Source organism: Myxocyprinus asiaticus, chromosome 44, assembly GCF_019703515.2.
Source record: "Myxocyprinus asiaticus isolate MX2 ecotype Aquarium Trade chromosome 44, UBuf_Myxa_2, whole genome shotgun sequence".
Classification (NCBI taxonomy): Eukaryota; Metazoa; Chordata; class Actinopteri; order Cypriniformes; family Catostomidae; genus Myxocyprinus; species Myxocyprinus asiaticus.
Window position 1 is genome coordinate 35428191 of NC_059387.1, and position 9945 is coordinate 35438135.

General features: G+C 39.7%; 1 pseudogene; it reads right to left on the reverse strand.

Moving 5' to 3' along the window:
* Positions 1–627: 627 nt before the first annotated feature.
* LOC127434626 (uncharacterized) lies at positions 628–8519 on the reverse strand (annotated as a pseudogene).
* Between the last annotated feature and the right edge of the window lie 1426 nt (positions 8520–9945).

Genomic DNA, 9945 nt, shown 5'->3' on the forward strand with positions numbered 1-9945 from the left:
CAGTTTCATTTTTTTGTAATGCTGCTTTGAAACAATGTGTGTTGTGAAAAGCACTATACAAATAAAAATGGCTTGACTTAAGAATATTATTTTGACTGGAAATAATTTATAGGTTTTTCTTGTGTCCTCAATGTCACTATACATCTTTTGTCCCGTAACAGTTCCTTAATGACATTATACTACAGAAAGTGTCATCATTGTATGGGGAAACAGCTGCACAACATCACTAAGTGTAGGCAAAGGATTTGAGGAATTCTGTGATCTCGATATATAAGAAAATAAAAACACTGAGATTTGAAAAAGCTGAAGCTGAAAATATGAAGCTGTTTTATCTGCTAAAATGGACCTCTTTATGAGATGAAAGAGAATTTTTGATGGTTTCTTTCATTAAAACTGTTCAAATAATGTTGAATGAATGTAAATTCAATCTTGGATATGTCATGTTTATCTTGTACGAATGCAGGATCCATAAATATGCACAAACACACAGACAATCATGTACACTCAAGCCATTTTTTTTATTAACGGTTATAAGTAACAAGTTACAATTACACAAAAATTATACTGTAAAAGAAATTACAATTTCTTGCATTCCCCTTTTAATTTATGTTGTTTTAATGAATGGTCTTTTTACTTGTTACTTCTGAATCGCTGTCAATTGAGAAAGATGCACAAAATTACAAATTGTTTTTGTTTCAGTATAGTCCCGCAACTCTATCAAAAGAGATCTGAGACCCACCGGTCGAGGATCACTGCTGTGAAGAAATCTAATCACCTCTGAAGTGTGAAATGAAGCATCTGTATATTATTGAGTAATGGCAGCTGTGTTTGGTTCCTGCACACGAGGGGTTTCAGGACTTATCTTGTTCAGCTTCTCCATGATAGAGTTGTACTGCTCATTCCATTCAGCTGATGAAAGTGAAGACGGACTGGTCTCCAGGAACTTATACGCATCCCGAGACTGCACGCTGAACGTGCCCTGTGCTCTTTGACAGGATATACCAAATGACGTCCAATACTGAAAGATTTCAAAGAGATTAATCAAAACATTACTGACACTATTTATGAGAATTAAATAAACTGAAATATACTGTGCCCAAAATCGCTCACTTGTTCACTATTCCCTATGCAGTGAATGCTACATACTGTAGTACGGAAATCTGGATGCTGATATAAATACAGCAGCTGTAGCTCGTCACATATATTTACTTTATCCTAAAATAATATCCGATAATAATAACTTTATGTTTATCTGATAATAATAATAGATAATAATAATAACTTTGTAATATTATTTATTTACAACTTTTTAGCATCTCTAAAGTCTCCTATCCAAGCTGGGCATCGTTTCCACCAAATAATAATTACAAGTACAATCTTCAAGTTAACAATATTAACTCCATTAATTAGTCAGCTGAGACACATGAAACATTTGGCATTAAGCAGAGTTAATCAGTTACTCATTACCAACCTATACAGTATTTCAATAAGTTAAAAAAAAAAAAAACATGTCAAAAACTTTGAATGGCCAAGACCCTTTAAAGTGCACTATATAGGGAACCTGGAGCGATTTCGGACACGGTTTAAGCAACCCTTATTTGAACATACTGTAAGCTTTGCAAGATTCCACTTCTAACATTAAATGGGAACAATCATCACCTAATATTAACATCTACATTACCTCTGTTGCTATTTTAATAGATTTTAGAAAATCCTCCTTCAGCTCTTCTAGGTCATCAATGAGGTCTTCCCCAACAAAGGTCTTTTTTTTCAGCAAATCCAGCAAAGTACCCACTTTCATCCAGAAACCTTTAAGTTGTATCAGAATGTTTTGGATTCGAGAAAGGCACTTTTGGACTTCATTCAAGTGAACAGGGCTGGGAATTGCACCTTGAGAAACAAGAGAAAGCAGATGATCAGACTTCAGACAGTTTAAACCTGAACTGGGGAATGTGTAAAAAGTATAATACCCCACAAATATAGACAGTTACATGTATTCATTTAATTAAAGGTTTAGCATGAAAACATTCGATCCATACAAGCAAGAGAAAGACTCTCACCCTGCTCTATTTTAGAAGTGGCCAACTTCAGCTGCAGATTGGTCAGTTTGACTTGTATCTGCCACTCTTTGTTTCTCAGACTGGCCTTTTCAGAGGTCAGATAAGATATTTCAGCACTAAGAGCTTGAGTTTTAGCAGCAACACCAGGTGCAGTCGCAGCATCATGAATGGATTTAATAATGGGTCCAATAAAGGGCACTATGGCGGCCAGGATACCCAGACCACGGCTTGTTTTAGAAGCATCGCTGATGTGATTCTGCAGCTCAGTGTTTTTTTCTCCAATCTTTCTGTCCATATCCTGTATAGACTTTTCGTTTTCTTTCTGCTCCTTCTCGAGATTGGCCATGGCTGTTTCCAGACCCTTGATCTTCTCAGATTGTTGTGTTAGATGTTTTTCTGTCTCTGTCTTCTCAGTAATCACATCACTGGTGCATGAAGCTACCTTTAGGGTTTGCTCATCATACCTGAATGGTATATTTCAGATAATCATCAAATACAATGATACGGTTCATACACACAGCTCTACACTTGTGTGATTATAACATATAATTGTGTACAATGGCCTGACATATGGTGCTATTCAGCTTTAATGTGTTTATTAGCAACTTCTCAGAGCTGTCGTGTTGAAAGTGATCCAGATATTACAAATTCATAAATGAATACTTAAGACCTAATTAAATTTTATTAAGCCTACCAACAATAAAATATTGCTAACATTAACCTTTTCACCATGTCATCCACATCCCTAACAATGTCACTGATCCATGATCATGCTTTTTCCAGGAACTTCACAGCCAAAGTGGGTTTGTTCTTTTCAACAGCTCGCATCAGCATGGGAAACAGTGAGGAAACCAGGTTGGAGCTCGTACCTATGCACTAAAAAACAGCAACCACATTTTGACATCCATTATTCACAAGAATCATACTTTAACAAAGTCACAGATAGATGTGAAAAAGTTTTAAAAAGTTTGCCAAATGCATTCGTGTACATGAATTAGGAAAGCTGCTTTATTGGCTGCAGTGAGCTGTTGAAAGCATTAATGAACCTTTATTAAGCAAAAAATTTTTTGAGGATTTAAGTTAGTTTGTTTAGTTTACAACTTGATTAATCCCCACACAGCAAATAAAAGTGGGGATTAAAGGAATATTTTGGGTTCCCTATCTGTCACTTACTCAACGTTGTGTCGATGTAGTAACACTAGGGGTCACTCTTGGGAGCCCGAGACACCTCTGGTCTTTGATAAAAGGCCAATGAAAATTGGCAAGTGGTATTTGCATGCCACTCCCCCAGACATACGGGTATAAAAGGAGCTGGTATGCAACCACTCATTCAGATTTTCTCTTTGGAGCCAAACGGTCATGCTCACTGAGCTGAATTCTCACGACTGTTCATTCAAATCTGCTGGATCTGACGGTGCATTTCAGTGGCTTCTCCCTCCTCTGCACTGGTGCACTGCAGAGAACACCCCTGGGCGCTTCGGCAGAAAAAAGAGAGTATATTTTCCTGAAAGAGTATATTTCTCTAAAAGAGCGGCACACACGGAATGTCTTTTTAAAGATGACTTTCCAATTGTGTGTTATTCCTGGTTGCAGTCGTTACCTCTCAACTTCAGACGGTCACGAGTGCTGTCTTTCGTGTCTGGGCATGACCCACACGGAGGCAGCGTTTGTGGATGTTCATGTTCTCACTGCAAGAACATGACCATGGCAACGTTGCGGTTCATAAGAAAGCAAGCCACCCCAGTGGCTCCCCGCCTCGGTCCTTCTACCTATGGGTTTGAGGCCAGCGCGGCTAGCACTGGGGGTAATTTGGGGACCCCAATGGGACCGCCTTCGCTGGGTATCCCCTCACGGACCTCCCATTCCCCAGCATGCTCGTCTGCCCCGATCGGGCTTCCGGATGAGTCCGCCGGCTCGTCTCACGGCGAGTTCGACCTCTTGTTCGGAGCCCGCAAAGCTGATGAGCTCTCGAGCGCAGCACTGGACAGCGGGCTTGTCCAGTCGGATGCAGAAGCCTCAGCTAGGCTCCCCCCTTTGGGGACGATTGCCCAGTCGCTGGCTGATGCAGAGATGACGGATATGCTTTCCCGGGCGGCCGCGAGCGTCAGGCTAGAGTGGAACACTCCGCTCTCCCCTGAACCCTCGCGGCTTGATGATTGGTTCCTGGGCTTGATGCTGACACAAAAATGCATTCTGGATGAGGAGCAGGTCATCCTGGTAGCACCCTACTGGCCCACCCAGACGTGGTTCTCGGACCTCATGCTCCTCGCGACAGCCCCCCCCCCGGTGAATTCCCCTGAGGAAGGACCTTCTTTCTCAGGGACGGGGCACCATCTGGTACCCATGACCAGACCTCTGGAATCTCCATGTCTGGCCCCTGGACGGGATGTGGAAGACCTAAGCGGTCTACCACCCACGATGGTAGTTCACCCGTGAGTTTTCGGAGAGACTCACTGCCGGCCCAGTACACATGCTAACTAAGAGCCCTGTTCTGGGGTAGGTGCTCCGCATGTGGCGGTTCCCTGTAAGGTAACCCCATGCGATGTATATCTTCCGCTAATTCATTTCCCTGTTGGAAAACTGCATCTTCCTTGGGCAGAGCCCCCTCTGCCACAGTCTCCATGTTTGTAGTAACTCCTCCCGTGTTGGGTAGGATCTACCATGAGACTTCTCCACATGGTTGGCTAGACCTGGCGGCCCAGTCGGATAATCCCCCTTGTTTTTTAGGGAGTGGAAAAAAAGAAGGGGAAAAGAGGCCACGACTGGGTTAGCCTGTCTCTATCTTTTGGGTAGTCGACTTGTCCCCAAAAGGCCGTTCGACACTCATAACTATGTTGGGGGAGGTTACGTGTCAGCCTGGTGCGCTGGCTACGAGGCACACAGTTGTCTGATCATCACACACCGCCAGTTCATGTAACACATTTCAGCCAGTTGCGGCGTTTTTTATTGGGACTCCTAGTGTCACTACATCGACACAACGTCGAGTGAGTGACAGATAGGGAATGTCCTGGTTACCTGCGTAACCTTCGTTCCCTGATGGAGGGAACGAGACATTGTGTCCCTCCTGCCACAACGCTGAACTACCCCCTGAAATGGCTGGACCTTGTCTCAGCTCCTCAGCATAAAACCTGAATGAGTGGTTGCATACCAGCTCCTTTTACACCTGTATGGCCGGGGGAGTGGCATGCAAATACCACTTGCCAATTTTCATTAGCCTTTTATCAAGGACCAGAGGTGTCTCAGGCTCCCAAGAGTGACACCTAGTGTCACTACATCGACACAACGTCTCATTCTCTCCATCAGGGAACGGAGGTTACGCAAGTAACCAGGATAAAAACAAGTTAATAAAATAAATTCAAGCTTTAAAAAGAAAAATTTGAAAATCAATTTTATTCGCAACAATCTGTGAATGAAGCAACGTTTCCATCCCATGTGTTTAAAGGAATATTCCAGGTTCAAAGCAAGTTAAGATCAATGCAAAGAATTTGTGGCATAATGTTGATTACCACAAAAATTTATATCGACTCGTCCCTCCTTTTCTTTAAAAAAAGCACAAATCTGTGTTACAGTGAGGCACTTACAATGGAAGTCAATGGGGCCATTTTTGGAGGGTTTAAAGGCAGAAATGTGAAGTTTATAATTTTATAAAAGCAGTAGCATTACTTCTCCTGTTAAAACTTTATTGTTTGTGCTGTAAAGTTTTTTAAATTGTTGTTTTTACTGTCATTTTAGGGTTTACGGCATTACGTCATCATGGCAATGAAGTTGTAAAACTGCAGACAACTTTACACAGAAAAGGTTAATAAGCCATTGTTTGTTTAAATAAAAGTTAGGGAGTAGAGTTTTACTACTGTAATAAAACATGCTGGTTATGACTGTTATCCTGGTTCCCTTACAGCAGTGAACAAGACGCTGCGCCAGAAGCTGATGCTATGGGAATATGTGTCCCATCGCATCGTGTTACTGATTCGCATGTACAAGGCAATGCCTAGCCATTAGGGTAGTTTAAAGACATTGACATAGTCTCACCTTCGTATAAAACAAATAAAAGGAAGAGAAGAAAACTCAATAACCAAGCCTGGTTAGAAACATAATAATGACACTAGCCATGCTGGGTAGTGAAACACTGTACAGAAATCTCGTTCGCACCACAATGGTGAAATGAACTCAAAACGATCATAGACCAATAAAAACAATGTCAGTAGCCAACAGGGTTGAAAAACATTAAACATTGCTCTTCACTTGAGAAGAGACAATGGCATGGCATAGCACACTGCTATAGCAGCGACACTTTGAGGATGGATGGAGTCAGTCCTGCATCCAAACGGTCTTGTAAGAAGTAAAGCATTGTAGGGCAATACACTTGGTCTTCATCTCGGGAGGAACACCAGTCAGAAAAAACTCGCAACTTCAAGGCATATAGCTTCCTTGTTGTGGAGGCTCTGACTTATAAAATGGTGGCTGTGACAGTCCATCTGTGTCAGACGAGCTCCATTCAGGGGCCAGACAAGAAGCATCAAGAGCTCCAGCCGAGGATGCCAGATTGTACTAATGGAAATCCTGACGGTGTGGTGCTGGGCTCTGGCTTATATGCTCACTATGACGTTAGCATAGGTGGAGCACCAACCGTCAGCAGCCAGTCAAATTGTTGAGATGGTATAGGGTGCTTCCATATAGTTAGCCTCTGATGCAGCGTCTCAATTCCTTCTTCTGCAGTCTTCGTATTATTTTATAGATTGCAATAATAAAACTAAGTTTATAATTTAACAAATTATAAAAAATAATAATAAGCTGACTGGGTTTCCAAAAAATACTATGTGATTGAAAAGTGGGCTGATGCCCTATTACAACTAAAGTAAACAAAAAAGAGATCTTTTTACAAGTCCAGATACAAGTTGGAAAAAAGTGTAAAGAGAACTGACTTCTTTTCTACTGAAGACTTTAAATGGAATTACTGTTTATTTTGCTGCCGCATCTAGCAGTGTAGTTAACAAAAGTTTTTCTTAATAGACTGCACATGTTTGTGCATGTCAACATAATTGTTTTTGTTTTCCTATAATGAATTCTTTAAACATAAAAGAGTACTCCCAATCAGTTCTACACAGTGAGGTACAGGGTGTTCCAAACAAAAGGGTTCAAAATTAAGAAGTACATTTTTTCACAAAGCACCCTTTCACAAGACTTTTAGTGAAGGGTACATTCAAACTGTAATGCCATGCTCCCGTCAGAGTGCCCATATAAAGAGCTCTGTCTTTCGTAGTGAGTAGGGTGAAGGAGGGAAAATTCGAATCCCTCTTTGCTCTTGAAAGTTATATTTTATATTTATTAATCCTCACTTATTCTTATTATATTAGTCAATGTTCTGTTCTCTTTTCCTAAAGGTACAAGTAATATGTATATGATTTGAAAGGTGACTGAGGGTCTGACCCATGTCAGGAATGCAGTAACCGTGTTTACTCATTTTGCCCAGCCTCCAGAGAATGTGCATTTTATGTTGTATTGCATTTATTCCATTTATATTTATATTTTTATTACATAATGAATCATATATCCTATTTAACCAGTTGCTTATATTGAGGATTGATTAATCACAAGTAGTAATGTAAGAGAGAGTATGGTATATTATATGAATATACCATTCATATAAAGTAAACTTTAAATGATATTTTCCATAAAAACTGTCTATCAAAGTTGTGTCCTCACTTTGCATCTACTCAGATTTTTTTATAATGTCATGGTTAGCTATAACTCTGAGTACCTCTTTCACATTTCCTGTTCATGGTGGCTGCAACAGTAGGACATGTGGTCCAGTAAGTTTGATAATTTTTCATATTTTAAACAAACAATGTTTAAGTCTGTGGTCACAGCTTCAGCATGTCAACTCCATCATTCCCATTATGATAATTTCTGTTTGAACTGTGGGATAAATTTTGCCACTTTAGTTTAGGTTACAAAGGCAGCTTGAACTAAGGAAAAAAATGAAATGGCTCCAGTGTACAACACATGGTTAAGATGGAAAAATGTTCAATTTTGTCAACTCAGAATTTTCAGAATGGTGTGAAAACAGCCATGGTTTGTTAGCTGATAACTTCATTTACCAATACTGTATATCCACTTCAAATTAATTTAGTATTACAAATAAAAAATAAGATTTTAAACATGTTTTGTCCCTTATCTAAAGAATCAGTAAGATATGTAAAGTTGGACACCTCAGATTACTGACCTGACATTGCTGGTGATGATAAGGTGAGGCCTTACCTTGAACAAAAGAGCCTCAGATGATCCAAAAAGGTGTTGGGTTTCTACAGCTCGCTCTCTGAGGATTCGCTCCAGTTTTGGGAAGTTACCCAGACACAGGTAAGAGAGATGATAGAGCAGAGCTGTGTGCTCAGCTGCTGGAAGAAGTTCCTGGATGAACTCTGGGCTCCATGTAGAGTCACTGAGAACAAGCTCTAACATACCAGAGTTTTGAGATATTATTGTATCATTTATATGGAAGGCTTTTCCTGATTTAGTCCTCTTCAGTACGTGAAAAGGACCGTATGATGTATTATGTACAGTGGCGGCTGGTGCTTTTTAAAAGTGGGGAAGCACAGATGGTTTTTGGTGTCTGCAATGTTTCTCCCAAAACTGCTCAAACTATTGCTTAAACAGTGAAATCGCTTAACAAAAATAAATATTTAAGCTCAAAACTGTTTTTGCAACAAAATAGGCAAAATATCAGATTTTGAAAGCTAAACTGCAAATAACTGTACAACGATAGCCGTGGATTTATATTTCATACGCTTTCAATCATGTACATCACTGTTTCAGTTATTGCCAGTTTGTTTTGAACGCCTGTCCACTCGAGAGCTCGACCAATCATCATACAGAGAAAATGAGATTCCAGGCAGGACAAAAATGTATTGAAAGCCAAATATCTAATAAACAATAATATGCAAATCCAATGCAAATAGAGCGCAACAGTTTGGTTCCGGAACAAATTGATTTTCAACGATAACACATAAAACTTTAAAGTTTTTTATACCTACATTAGACCTACTGTTTTTTTAGACCTACCATGAGATCTGAGGTTGTTCATCGATGCTATATGCTTCTGTTGAAGCCATCAGTCTGCGTTATTTCAACTTCATTTAAAAAAAATCATGTTTAATATCAGACTTCCTCTACATTACCCATGATTCAGTAGAAAAAGGTTTACCAACCACAGAACTGAAACGAGCACATAAGCAACCACCCACTCCAATGATGCACTGTGAATGACGCAAATGAGTCGGTCTCCCTACCCTTAAACCACTTATATATTTTTACATATCAGAATATTGTGCAATAAAATGAAAATATATCGTCTCTCTTCTTATAATCAACAACCTATAATCAATAGTTTTATATTCCCATCATTTTAAAACATCATTCATAATGATTAATGGTATTATTAATGAAACATTCAAGACGTTAAGCACTTTTATCTGTCTGACCAATTTTCAAAAACTTTTTTGCCTAAAAAAAAAGTTTGTAATTTGGTGATTCACCTCGGAGTTGCTTGGTTTGGTACATGGTTTACAACTCTTTTATGAAGGATTTTACGAAATCCTTATGGAATAAAATTTATTGGAAAAATACTTCCGGAACCAAGACGACTGAAAAAGTAGGTGGGCACTGTTGCACTATTTAGCGATCACTAAGCAGCATGGCTGATCCCAAAATTACACGTTTAGAGCCTCTCGTCCAGTCGATATTGATTGGCTCCAATGCAGCGGGGCTCAATGGTCTGTACATCCACTGTCAAATGGTCATATTTATGTCATGAAAGTTTTAAGTGTTTCCGTAAAAGCTGATTTGAAACAATATGTATTGTGAAATAAATCATAACTGACTTGACAAG